Below are 12,734 nucleotides of genomic sequence, written 5' to 3' on the forward strand. Positions count from 1 at the left end.
AGAGAAATCGTTTACTGTGCCAGGCGTCATCGAGCCGTTAACGATTATTTCATGTGGAAATAAATGGAAAAATTTGAAGACAACATCCAAAAACATCACAACAAGTAAAAAAGCACCTTAAAATGCATATTTTTTTTATATTTTCATTATGAATCATGGCAATTTTAATTTGAAAATTTAACGGAAACCGCTATCATTTTGAACTACATCTGTTCATTATTTGTATTAACCGTTATTTTTTTCTTTCAATTTTGGCTATTTCCGTTTGTTAGCCATTTCAAACTAACCAATTTATGCCTTCGTTAACAGACCGTTTCCCAGCCCTTGTAGTGAGAACTGTTAATGGTTAAATCTTTTACATTAAAAAACACATAAATTACGAAATATCTTTAACAATAAAATGGCGAAAAGATGCAGAAAATACTAAATAGGTATAAATGTAAAGAAAGGCGTATTGAAACAGAAAAAATGTAAAAAATGATTATTTGAATAAGATAAATGCTTGAAGAATTTAGCGAAAGAAGATGAATGTATAAATGCATGCTTTAAAAATGCACTATTCATTACTCAATTACTAATTGGTATCTATTTTTCTTAAATGAATTTAGAAATAATGAATTATTAAAACGTACAAGATGATAAAAAAGACTTTTAAAACAAGATGAATGTTGAAAATGAATTATTAAAATAAGATTTATATTTATTTTCTCGCCCGGGTAAAATAATTTGATAAATCATCGTTGTATTTATTGGTCAGGTTTCCAGGTTAAAGATATGTTAATAAATTCCAAAATCGATTAATTTTGAAGAAACATCATTTCATTTCATATTATTTCATTTATCATAGTGTGAGTTGGGTAAGCATGGATTTTGATAAATAAGTAGTAACAGAAAAAAGACAAAAGAAATAGCATCAGATAGTGAAGAAAGCAAAAAATGCAAACGAATTGAGATAATAAACAAAACATATTCAAGGAGTAGAAACATGGAGAACAGAAGTCTTAACTTTTATGTTTCGGGATCAAGCAGATCTCCATATTGTGCAGACCTACGGAATAATTTAACTCCTTATCGATATCCCGTGTTGTTCATACCCTGCAGGGATAACTAATATGAAGGAATCAAGCATTGATCCTCAAATTTAAAAGTGTCCACTTTGGATATTAAGATCAAGCGTTCAATTTGAAGTAAAGATACTCCACACAAAAGCGAAATTGAATAATACAAATATTTTTTAGCTCAAACAATTTTGAAGATATAAAGAGCGTTCAAATTCTTACGGCAGGATTTCTAGCTAAAATAAATCTTGAAGTCTAATTGTCTGCAAGAATAATTGTGTGTACGTGTGGGGCCTGGCATGTGTGATTAACCGATAATGTCAATTGAGCATCTACCTGCATTCCTTGCTCCTTTCTAGATCTCTATCTTTCTATCTATCTTTACACATGTATATATTGGTATTTTATTTTTTTCTTTGAAAAAATAAGAAAATGTATTCTATAAAATATGAAGTATTCAATCTTTGTTTTGTCCATAAAGGAACAACAAAACTTCCTCTTTAGTTTTACTCGATCATTTATACTTCTTATGTGCAAGAAAGATACACAAGGAAGTATACATACATTTGGTTAAAATAAAGTGTACTAAAGTTTCCCAGATAATTGTAGGCAAACTCAGTGCTGTTAAAGCTGAATGCTGATAATCTATGATAGTCGGTCGGGCGGCGGGCAAGGCGGGGGGAACTGCTTAACATTCACAGGTTGGAGTAAAGATGGGGAATGAGGGAGAGGGGATTAAGAGAATTTCTCCCATCCGACTGTTATTCTTTTCCGTAAATACTAAGATGTATAATTGAGAATGTGTGTTCATAAACACTTAACAAAATAGTGATACATGTATAAAATCATTATTGAATATTTATTTTACATTTTTTTTGGATTTAGGATTAAGGGGAGATTGGCAGAGAGAAAATAGATAATTGAAAGTGGTAAATTTTAGAGTTTTAAGAAATTGAACATGAACAGAAACAACTAATTGAAATAAAAAACTGTATTCTTATTCTCATTTTGGTTCTTGGTTCTTGTTCTTGTTATTGGTCTGCAGGGGCAATTCAAACCTTCCAGTTGTGAGGTGATTGCAATAGTTTTCCAATTTTATATGATATCCGAGGTATGTTTGAAGTCTCTCATAGTATATAATATAGTATCGGAGGGGGGGGGGGGGGGGGGGGGGTCGCTTCCCTTTCCTGTTTAGGGTTACCAGTCTCCAAATATACCATTTAAAAATTAAAATACATGTTAAAACAGTTTCTCTTTTATATGTCAATGACAGCCCCTAAATAAAATGTCAAGATTCCTTGTCATTGTTCTACAGTTTAAATCAAGATAGTTTTAGTTTCAATTCAGAATATGTCAAGTATTCGACTATACAGAAGGTAACCTAGGAGTAGCAATATCTTAGCAAAGTAAAGAGATATATTCAGAATATGTCAAGTATTCGACTCTACAGAAGGTAACCTAGGAGTAGCAATATCTTAGCAAAGTAAAGAGATATGTTAAGGAAAACTTTTGAGCAATGAGAAATCGCGCGGTTAATCACCTAGAGTGGTAAGATTAGGTTTAACTTACTTAGTCTATTCAAAAATTCCCAGCCTGTGAAAATTTTCAGATAATTGTCATCTCAGAATGCAATGATATCAAAAATGTGAAATATATTATTTATCAGATTAAGCATGAAAGGATACTGTTGTGAATCTGACTTGCAACAAAGGGTCATCTGAAATTACGTCTATAACATTTTTAGGAAAACGGATACAAATGTTAGAATTTTTATTTTCAGTTTTTACCTATTTACTAAACTCCTAGGTAGCTTAGTGAAAGTATCTAGTGCAAATTCTTCAGTGTTTTTATACTTTACAATATATACGTTGTTGAAAGTCATTAATGGATAAGAGTTTTTTGTATGCTGGTTGTTCGTTTGGCCGAGCGCGTGTTCGTTTTTAAAAAGTTTATGTAAAAAAAGAATGATTTGTTATATCTTGTCCCGGTTATCATCCATTTTTCTCATGTTCGATTTTTAAAAAAAATTAATCTAACCTTGTTTTTTACAAATAAAGGTTTTGAAAACAAATTGGAATGCGTAAACAAATGTTCGCCCATCTTTCTACACCCTCCCAATTATATATATATAACTTTAAGTTTCGAACGAAAAGGAATTTGAGAACTTTATAAAACGTAGAACTACCATGGGATTTTATGCTGAAAATAAGGTGTTTAGAAGCAATTGCAAATAGTTATGAATTAAGATCAGGAACTAATTTTAAGGTAGTTTTTAAACAAAGATAGTGGATGAATGTACAATGCCTAGTGGTTATTAAGCCTGGAAATCTGACTAAGTTTAGAAGCTAGGCTACGTAAGATTAAGCTAGAGCGGACTGCGGATGCTCCATGTTGAATAAAAAGGTTGGATGAGTTGATCTGTATCGGTACATCAGCAAATTTTAACCTCAATTTATCCATCTAGGTTGACAGAGCGAGGCAAGGAATAGAAATGATCTTTATCAAAAAGGATTTTCAAACTTGAAACTTATCTTCATTAATCTACACAGGGCAGCAGATTTTACCGTTAGAGGTAAAACAGCAATTAATCAGGATTAATATTTTCACAGTTTCCATATCATCTCTAAGATAGGACAGGAGGAAGAGAAGGGGGGGGGTATATATAAGAGCGGCGAATTAAACAAATATTTTCAAAATTGTTTGTGTGTCCAGCCGTCCCTCTGTCTTACCTAGTTTTGACCCGTGAAGCCAGACACATATTTCACCTCTTTTCTTCCCTTAACAATTAGAACTTTAGAAAATCTAATTTTCTGCAAAATTAAAAAAGCGACAGAATAAGATATGCGTTGAAGGAAAGCAATTAGTTTAACAGGTAGATATTTAAATCTTCAGACTGTAAAAAAAATGTCGAAATTAAAAAATAATTTAAAAATTCAAAAATGAAAAATGGATTTTAAACAGAAAAGTAAATGTTACGTTATATTAAAACCTTCTTAGTTTTCAACCATAATTTCTTTTTTTGTATTAGAGCTACTAAGAAAATGTTTTGAAGTTCTAATATGCGCCCAAAAAAAATTACTTCTCTCATACTTAAAATCAAAACTAGAGCTACGAGGTCATAAGAATATACCAGTAATATCTTATAGGCTTGACCTTCTTCTCCTGTCTATAAGTGGTTCGTGGAGCTTGAAGAAAACCATGTAATATAACTACTCTATTTATAGAAAGAAAAAACCTTTTTTATAATTTGTACATTTTATCAACACTTTTCGTACTAATGGGTTAGGTAACTAACATAGCATAACTGTCCAATAAAAAAACAAAAAAAAAACATCTGTATTACACAGACAACACATTATTTTTTACCATATCATAAAAACCTATTATGAATTAAATTAAATCTGTTTATGAAAAATAAAAGCAATGTCTTTAAGCTTTATATAGCAAAACATCTATGGACTAAAAGTTTTAATCATTCTGGGCCTCAGGAATATTTGAGGAACGGTAGTAGAGACCAAAACTGGGGGTATTACGAATATTTTGAAAAAGAGAACAGTCTGTCTGTCTGATATCTGTCTAAGGTCTAATATACATTTTCCAGGTTCTTATAAAGCATAATATAAATTCTACAGGCTCAAAATAATATTTAGTCGTCACCTAATCATTTGATTCCTTTTCATTATTAAATTTTTTATTAATTATTAATATTCAGTTTTTTACATTTCACATTATCCCATCATTAAAAAAAGCTTTGATTTTGATCCTTTACATTTTTATGTTCATCCCGATTCTCCCAATTTAAGATATCTAAGAAGCTTAGAAAATAAACCTTTTCTATCCATCCTGGCTGAAATGTGCTGATTTGTGCAGAGTGTCAAAAGTTTTTTTGTAAGACAAAAGTAAAAATGTTTTGCAACTTAAATTTTTTTAATTAAAAAGTATCTAAATATTATTTATGTTTGTTTAAATCTGTAAAATTGAAAATTTGATAAATAACCTGAAATACAATTCTACTTTCTTGGTTCACACTACAACATAATTCTTGTTTTAGTTTCATGCTTGTCATACCAATAACATATCCTTTCATTCATCCTTGAGTTTTACCTTGGATTTATCCTTTCATCTTTGCACTCAACCTTTAATCTTTACACTCATCCTTTCATCTTTGCACTCAACCTATAATCTTTGCACTCATCCTTTCATCTTTGCACTCAACCTTTCATCTTTACACTCATCCTTTCATCTTTGCACTCAACCTTTCATCTTTACACTCATCCTTTCATCTTTGCACTCAACCTTTCATCTTTGCACTCAACCTTTCCTCTTTTCACGTAACCTTTCATCTTTGCACTCAACCTTTCATATTTACACTCATCCTTTCATCTTTGCACTCAACCTTTAATCTTTACACTCATCCTTTCATCTTTGCACTCAACCTTTCATCTTTTCATTCAGCCTTTCATCTTTGCACTCAACCTTTCATCTTTTTTACACTCATCCTTTCATCTTTGCACTCAACCGTTCATCTTTGCACTCAACTTTTCATCTATACACTCATCCTTTCATCTTTGCACTCAACCTTTAATCTTTACACTCATCCTTTCATCTTTGCACTCAACCTTTCATCTTTTCACTTAACCTTTCATCTTTGCACTTATCCTTTCATCTTTTCACTCATCCTTTCATCGTTTTACTCTTCATTTTTTACACTCTTTAATCTTCACACTGTTTCGCGACCAATCAGTCTCGATCTGGAAGTAAGTGGCCCCTAGTTTATCCTTGCCTGTTTGCTGAGTTGCCCCTGGAGGAGATGTGTACTGTGTGCAATGGAGAATTGAATAGAAGGAGGTGGCGATAAGGTTTCCGTACACTTTGCTGTGACGTTTTTGGACTGCTGAAGAACTAGTTTTTGCATGACAACAATAACAAAGACAGCCGATCTAATGTAAACAAACATGAGTTAGTATATGGGTCAGGTGTTCATAACTGCTTAACCAGATGTCGGCTTCAGATGTTTTTGAAACCACAGGTTTGTGTGGAGTACGGGAATCAAACCCGTGAACACCAGTCTGGACACACTCCAGTGATCTAACAAGAACTGGTGTCACACACTCTCCACCCCACCCCACCAATAAATTCTTATGGACCATTGTGCACCCTTATTCCATAACTGAAGAAGATATAATGGATTGTAATGGTAGAGTACCAGAACAGTTTGAATCATCACTGGATGACCAAGAGAATTTACTGGACATTATTGAATCCTCTCTGTAGTGTCCATAAAGCTCATTTTTAGGAATGCCATCAATGATATAGATAAAGAAGGTACTGCTGGGTTCAGGTGCTCCGAGTGTGCAAAATACTTGACCTGCAAGATATCTAGCAGACATACTGCAATATCTCTCCAAGAAGCTTGAGGACAACAATTCATAGAAGAGAGCCTGATGATAGATACAGTTGAGAGGAAGGTGATTGGGAACCATTAATTTTTAAGAGATCTGGTCAAGATTTTATCTACCAGGCACAGTGGACCAAATAGTTATAATCAAGCTATAAAGGTCTATCTGAGTCAGTGTAGGAAAAGCGACCTGGTTAAGGAAGGGATAAGAAAAGTGAATAAAGATCTGGTAGACAAGGGGTTCACGATAAAAATTGGATGAGATGGAACCAACCAGAAGAGAGTTGATCCAGAATGAACCTTTCCAGGTGGAAACAGAGTCTGAAGATGGACTCCGTGTCCACCCCGGTCAGGATGGTGGTCGATCTATCAATGACTGGGTTCAATCTAAAACTAGTTAAAGGAGAGAATAAAATAGCATTGATCTTTACAATCATGATAAGATGCAGATGTATGGAGTACATATAGAGTTCTGATATTGGTAAGATGTATAATCAGTTGATCATGGATGATCCTTTGTTACCATATTCTTTGTTCCTGTTCAATGACACTCTGGATTCAAAAGAGAAACCTGAGATATGGGAGATGGTAAGAGCATGGTTTGGTATTGTAAGTACGGGAGGTCAGGCAGGTTATTTTCTGGATAAGCTAACTTAGATGTTAGCTGAAGAATTCCTAAAGGTGTATAAACCTCTTTGAGAGAACAGATATGCTGATGATTTGCTATCATGGTAGAGATTGAAGCAGTCCAGCAAGTTTTGAAAGAGGGTAATTTTCTTTGAAATTTGCAGTGTGGAGAGAATCCCTTAGAGAAAGTCAGCACTGACAGTAATACCAAGAAATTACTAGGGTATAAGTGGGACTCAAAGAAGGATGAATTATCCCCTAGTTTGGGAGAACTTAACCTAAATAAGAAACAGAGAGGGAATAAGAAACCAAATCTGGAACCCGTGAAAAGAATACTGGACACTAAGAAACTGCTAACTTGTGTAAAACTGACCCAGAGCATGATAGTTGGTAAGGTTTCTGATTTTTTTTTATCCTTGCGGATTTTTCAAACCTGTGAAACTCCAAAATAAATTGCAAACCAGAACTATGAAGGGTAAAAAATGGGATATGCAAGGATATGTGGATCTACCTAAGGTAAAGATTCCAAGATTCTGTTTGCCTAGATTCACAGAATCCCAGTCTCAGATAAGATTAATATGCTCAGCTGATGCCACAGAATTTAAAGGGAGGCAGCCATCAGCGCAGGCGAGGGATTAAGCCCTGGTGTTTGGTTGTGCTCCCTCTTAGCTGCTAAGTCAAAGATGATGTCAGAGACAATACTGAGGAATGAACTATCTGCAATAATGTTGTGTGCGGAACAAGCATTCATGGTAAAGATTGCACTGGGATCAGATATAGGAAAAATAATATTCATCACTGACTCAACCATTGCTCTGAGTTAGTGCAGTAACCACACTATTAACCCTATTCCCGCTGGGGGGGGGTCAATTTGACCCCCCCCTGTAGTTTTTTTTACATAACTCAAAAAGTATTGGTCTGAGGCTGTTGAAATTTTCTGACTTTTCTTACATAACCAAAGCCCTCCCTTTAGGCCTAAAACCGGGCTTTAATACTAACTGCCTGAGTCCTCAGGCACACTGCCTGAATGACTGCTTTTGCCTGTAGCAAACTAAATCTTTGTTTTGACCCACTTTTACTTGTCAGATTTTGATAAAATTTAGCTTTTTGGAAAGCCTATGACATAAGGAAACGGATTGCACAAGTTTTGCGAAAAAAAAATTGCAAATTTTTTGCAAACAACCTGTCAAAGGAAATTTGCACATTTTTAGTTTTTCTTGATTAAAAATCAGGTTATTTAAAATTTTGCAAAAATTTTTGCATATTTAAAATGGCATGGTCAAGGGCTTTTCAAAAATGTATAATTTGTCATTTTTTGGACAAATTTTTTTTTGCAAACATTTTTACTATAAAACTGGATTTTGCGATAAAAAATTCAATTTTCGCAAATTTGCAATTTTTTTTGCAGATTCTAAAAGTAGAGCACAAGAGCTTTCTAATGATGTATCATTTGTCATATTTGGACATAAAACATGGGATTTAGAGGGGGGGGTCAAATTGACCCCCCCCCCAGCGTATCCTGGTTTTCAAGTACCCCAGCGGAGATAGGGTTAAGCTTAGGTTATTCGTTTATAATAGTGTCATGACAATATTGAAGTTATTTGAGTGGACTACATGGTCAAAGGAAAACCCATTATTTCATGTAGATGGAAACTCAAACCTGGCAGATCAGTGACCAAGAAACATGATATAAGGATAAGACATTTATTAGCGGGATCAGAATGAGAGCAGAGAAAAACCTTGAGAATGACAGTGATATCCCTGATGAGGATGATGATGTTGATGAGTCAAAAATTCCGTTCTGCTTCCTGGCAGCCAAGGCAGGCAAGGGTGTTGCAGAGCTACTGGTTGATCCCGTATTCCATGGATGAAGAAGATCTGTTAGAGTGGTTTGTTACATGCAGTGCTGGAGGAGGAAGTCTGAGCATAAGAATCATTTAATACAGGATTGCAGAATCTGAGTGAATTTGATGGATCTCAAAACCTGCAAGTTTGAGCAGGTTTATGGAAAGAGATAAAATATTATGATGGAAGACTGAATACAGAGGCTCAATTCAAAACTCAAGATCTGGATAATGTAGGATACATTGATAAGCATGAATTAGTGGGTCAAATACCACTTGTAATGAGTGATTCCCTGGCACTGTATGACTACTTAATGTATGCTCACACCAAGACGAGGATCCATGCCGCTCTAGAAACTACAGCCAAGAAGATATACAAGATAATGAGAGTACCCAAGGGTTTGAGAAAACTGATTAGAAAGGTGATCTCAGATTGCATCAAGTGTAGATTATTAGAGAAGAAGACCCTTGGACTTAAGATAGTGGATCACCCTGAAGCAAGGACAGTATTTGCTCCATGCTTTCACTCTTGTATGACGGATATATGTTATGGGTTCAGAAGACAAGCTTATAAACAAGCCAGGATGGTCATAAAAGTTTATAGATTGGCAATTGAATGTTAACTATCAGGAGTAACAAATATTATGGCTCTGGAAGGTATAGAGATGCTTGATGTGGGTTTAGCTTGGGAGAGACATTCCAGTAGATATGGAGTCCCCAGTTTCATTTATGTGATAACGGTACTCAGCTGAAAGCTCTTCAATACGCAACATTGTCAATCTGAAATGTAGAAGCACAAGTTCAGGATAGTCTAGAGATCAAGGTTGTTGTCTCCAATTCAAAAGCTCATGCTGAAGAGGAGGGGTTGAGAGACGAATCCTAATACTGAGAGAATCCTTGGAGAAACTAAAAGTTGATACATCTGTTCCAATGACCTGCATGCAATGGGATGCTTTATTCTCTAGAATATCCAATTCAATAGATAACTTACCTATTGCCAAAGGGAATACATCAAATGAAACTGTCTAGGGTTATAAGATTATACACCTAACAGATTGAAATTGGGATGGAATAATTATAGATCCTTGGAGGGGTTTGGGATTGATTTGGAAATGAGTTCAAATTTTACAAAGATACTAGACAAACAGAGATATTTACCAGGAATGGTATCAAACCTTCATTGATAATGTAGATTTGGTGAATTTGCATCCTAAAAAATGGTTGAAATCTAGTCAGTTGCCTATCGTAAATGATATTGTATTATTCATATTCAATGATAGTAACTATGCAAAGGAATCCATTGTTTGGAAGCTGGGTCGGGTTTCAAGAGTTGAGACAACCAAGATGTCTGCCCTGTACTCCATGAAAGAAAACAGAGTGAGCAAACATTAGTAAGGAGCTTTAGAGATATCAGTGTTGTGTACTCTGTTGGAGAAATGATGATCAATACCATCAACCATCAGAGAATTAATTTCTCTGAGGTTTGCTCAATACTGATATCTAATGTTTGCTATGGGTTTGGGGGGTTACTTTTATAGAACAGTAAATATTTATTGATTGTAACCACCTTTTAGATGCCAATTATGTTGTACATGCTATATAAAGATACTGTCTTTTAGATCAATGGGGACTTATGAGCTCAAGAAACGATTGAGAGGAGCAGAGTAAGGAGTTTGATCCTTTCCTATCTTTGCTCATTCTCCAGGAAGGAGAGAAGGTTTGGGGAGAGAAGAGGATCTGAAACAAGGTTGACATGCTGGCCAAGTCAGTTGGTCACCAGCATCAGATTAATACAAGTCCTACATGGAGAAATACCTGAAAAAAGGTTAGCAGGACTGGTCTGGATAAGTCTGATGATCTCCGGAGCAGAGAATTCCTTCCTATTGATGTTCCTTAACTGGATTATCTGGTTGAGGGCACCAATAACCTGGATGGATGGAAGTATCCTAAGTTGGAAGAGTTGGAGTTCTTACAGGAGAACAAGTGGTTGAACCCTGGAATGCTGAAGGAGGTTGAGGTTCAAGAACTGGTCAGTGAAGTCAGTTCTGATCGAGAGAAAGTGGATGTTCATAAATGGATTAGGATCATGTACAGAAAAGACCTGGCAACCTTCGGTACCAAGATAGTATCCATGGATGTTGAGGATGGCAGGAGAGTTGAAGATTAAATCTAAAGGGTCTGTTCTCAAGACATATATGTAGAGACCAACAATATACATGGTTATAAAAAGGATGCTTGGAGGCAAGTCCCTTTAAACGCGGTGAACTGGTTCTGTAAGTGGATCCTGGTATCAATGGTTTCATCAGTTGACGGAAGAAGATGCTCGGACCCATGACAAGATGATTTACTGGTTGAGGTTTAGAGATGCCAAGGAGAAGCTAGATTCTGCTCCTCTGTTGTATGTCAAGCTCTGAAATCAGCTGTTGAGTGCCTGGCCATCTGTTACAAACGGAGGATGCAGGGATGCAGGATCCTGATCCAGTGCAGGGAATGATTTCCGGTACAGATGAGAATCCTGTCCAGGGCCAAGATTCAGTGGTCTGGTGACTGGGTGATCATAGCCCCTGATTTAAAAGCTTTCACTCGAGTCGTAATTCCTTAAATCCAACTTTAAGACTCAATCTTCGACCCAACTCTAACAACAGCTTGTGTCACGTGATTGACAGCTGCAAGATATTTGGCTTGACTTAAGGAGTTAAGCCCAATGAAAATAAAACCGACCTTGATTGGTTTCAGTGGATAATAAGACTCAATGTTGCGTCTTGTCTAATAAAAACTGGGAATGCGCCAATTCCTACCATGAAAATCCGCCAAATAACCGGTTTTTTTAATTCAAATTTGTGGAAAATTAGATGCAGCTTTAAACCGAAAGCTCAAGTCGTAAATAAGGTCCAACGACAGCTTAGACTCGAGCCGTATTTCCCCGAATTTTTAAATCACGGGCTCAGGATGACTGTAGATCCAGATCTGGATTATGCCAGGTTTGGTTTGACCTCGGAGCAGGTGGGGGTTCCATCTTGGTTGAGTCCAGTGTCTGGTGCTTGAGGGATGAGTAGACTCTCTGGGATGAAGATCAGTAGGCTAGAGTTCGACCCCAGTACTGCTAGAAGTTCAGATATTGGGAGGATGTGCTCGGATCTTGGAAGATCTCAATGATGGAGTATCCTGGAGAAGGATAGATTAAACCCGGAGAAGATGAGATTTTTCTTTGTCAGGTTGATAAGGGATATTGAGTTCCTAGTGTTCTATAGAAACCTCATCAACTCCGTGAGGTTGTGCTACCTAATTATATTTGATGAAATAGCTCCAAGGGTCCCTAGGGTGGAGGAGGAGTTGAACAATTCCATTCTGCAGACCTTGGTTGAGGAGAAAATTGGGTTGGAGAAGTCTGGGCAGATTGTATGATTGGGAGGAGAAGAGCTAAGCCTGGTAAAGTTAAAAAAGGAAGTTAAGGTTGGATCGGGAGAAGAAGTCTGGTGTTGTTGATGAGGATGTGTCTGTCTGGACTCCGTCCCAGCCTACTCTAGGTCTGTCTGGAGTAGTGAGTGGGCTCAGAGTTCAGGAGGACAAGGAGGAGGTAATGAAGGTCCGGAGGATCAAGGTGATCAAGGTTCTTAGTTATGAGGATTCAGGGAAGTAATCTGATTTTGGTAGGATTAGCTCTGCTCCTGGTCAGCGCAGGTTGATTCCTTAGAGGAGGACGAGTGCTGGGTCTTGGGCTGATGCTTTGGGATTCCCAACCTATAATGAGAATGATCAAGGTAATAGAGGACGAGGTTGGGTTTCCAGACAACCTAGAGTTTGAGT

The sequence above is a fragment of the Eurytemora carolleeae genome, unplaced genomic scaffold (genome assembly GCF_000591075.1).
Source record: "Eurytemora carolleeae unplaced genomic scaffold, Eaff_2.0 scaffold379, whole genome shotgun sequence".
NCBI classification, from domain to species: Eukaryota; Metazoa; Arthropoda; class Copepoda; order Calanoida; family Temoridae; genus Eurytemora; species Eurytemora carolleeae.